Raw genomic sequence first — 2,254 nt, forward strand, 5'->3', positions numbered from 1 at the left:
AGGAGATATCCCACCCACAAATGGGCCAACCACAATCAAGGCCAATTACAGCCATGGCCAGTGTGGCACGGTTGGTGGGAGCATTTTCCCCTAACTGAAAGGTTGCAGTTTGATTCCTGGTCAGGGCACAGATGACTACACCCCCCAGTCCAGATGCATATGATCCCCAGTCCAAACACATATGGGAGGTAAAATATCGATGCTCTTTTTTTCCTCACATCAATGTTTCTCTCTCTTCTTCTCCCTCTTTACTTTCAACTCTCTAAAAGCAATGAAGAAAATGTCCTCAGGTAAGGATTTTAAAAAAAGAACAATTACAACAGGAGAGCCCACATAACCCACACAAGGGACATTCGTAGAACATCCAGCTCAGGAGATCAAGGAGACTGAACCACTGGTCCCACAAGACAACTACTACATAAGGCTACGTCACAAAGACTGGTAGTCATAGCAGTTCTACCTAATACATAGAAACAAACACAAAGAGCCAGCTAAAGTGGGGAGATAAAGAAACAACCCCCAAATCACAGAACAGGAAAAATCTCTAGAAAAATGGCTAAATGAAGTGGAGGCAAGCAATTTATCAGACATAGAGTTCAAAGTAATGATTATAAGGATGCTCAAGGAACTCAGAACTACAGGAACTAAATGGAAACGACAAAGAACTTAGTGGGAACTACTTCAGCATGAAAAAGGACATAGAAACCAGGAATCAGAACTAGTTGGAAATGAAGAATACAATATCTGAAATGAAGAATACACTATAAGGACTTAAAAGTAGGCTGGATGAAGTAGAGGATCAAATCAGCAATTGGAAGACAAGGTAGAAAAAAAACACCCAATGAGAGAAACAAAAAAGAAAAAGACCTGAAGAAAAACAAGGGTACGCTATATTTTCATTGTAATTTTGATGTAGCTGTGCAGGGAGGGGAGCCAAGTTTACCTATGCTGCCGTCTTGACTGGAAGTCTCCGAAATGTCACTCAGAACCATCAAAAATCAAATTGAATGGAAGACAAACAACTACAGAATTAAAGAAACCTTCCATCCAGACTGGTAGGAGGGGCACAGATGCAGCCCCCTATGGGGGCTGGTCCCATACCAGGCCCATCAGCCCAGGCTTTCAGTGGTAGGAAGATAAGTCTCTATAAGTTCTGGCTGCAAAAACCACAAAACCAGTGGGGACTGAGTTGGTGGAGGAAACTGCTGGATTCCCAGGTAGTTCCTCTTAAAGCACCCACACGTGGACTTAATGAGGCTCATGCCCTCTGAACTCCAGCACAAGGGTAGCGGCTTGAAAGGTACCAGTGGCATATAGGGAGGAACTGAAGTGTCTGGCACCAAGGCAGGAGCTGGGGGACAATTTTCTCCCAGACAGAAAGGTGGGCCATTGTCCCTTTTTTTAACCCTCCTTGCCACAGAGCCACAAAATGGATAAGAAAACATGACCCATATATATACTGTCGATAAGAGACCCACCTCAGAAAAGATTTATACAATCTGAAAGTGAAGGGATGGAAGAAAAGACCTATTCCATGTAATTGGAGATGGGAATAAAAAGCTGAGCTTGCATCTTGGCCAGCAACATGCCATCCAGTCTGAGGAAGACCCAGAAACTTTGGGGCCATGTGATCCATGGCCATGCCTCATCAGCAAGCACAGGAATCGCCTGGGAGGCTAAGGTAATTCTGGTGGCTTGCATCACCATAGGATCAACTTCAACAAATATCACCCAGATTACTTTGGGAAGTTGGTATGAGGCACTGCCACTTAAAGAGGAACCAGAGCTTCTGCCCCTTTGTCAACCTTGATAAACTGTGGACCCTGGTCAGCGAGCAAACACAGGTAAATACTGCCAAAAACAAGACAAGAGCCATTTCCATCATTGACATGGTGCAGTTGGGCTACTGCAAAGTTCTGGGAAAGGGAAAGCTCCCAAAGCAGGCTGTTATTATGAAGACCAAATTTTTCAGCAGAAGAGCTGAGGAAAAGATTAAGAGTGTTGGTGGGACCTGTGGGCTGGTAGCTTGAAGCCACACAGAAGGCATTTCATTAAATTCTCACAAGTGCTTTTGTTTAAAAAAAAAAAAAAAAAAAGCTGAGGTAGCAATACTTATATCTGACCAAATAGACTTCACAACAAAGGCCAATCAAGAGACTAATAAGCTCACTAATAATACTAATGGGATTGATTCAAAAAAAGATATAACCTTTATAAAAATATATGCATCCAATATAGGAGCACCTAAATATAT

At 42.8% G+C, this 2,254-nt stretch overlaps 1 pseudogene; it reads left to right on the top strand.

Moving 5' to 3' along the window:
• The first annotated feature begins 1,585 nt into the window (after nucleotides 1-1,585).
• On the top strand, nucleotides 1,586-2,030 carry LOC112304928 (large ribosomal subunit protein uL15 pseudogene; annotated as a pseudogene).
• Nucleotides 2,031-2,254: the final 224 nt, after the last annotated feature.

Source organism: Desmodus rotundus, chromosome 4 (assembly GCF_022682495.2).
Source record: "Desmodus rotundus isolate HL8 chromosome 4, HLdesRot8A.1, whole genome shotgun sequence".
In the NCBI taxonomy this organism is placed as follows: Eukaryota; Metazoa; Chordata; class Mammalia; order Chiroptera; family Phyllostomidae; genus Desmodus; species Desmodus rotundus.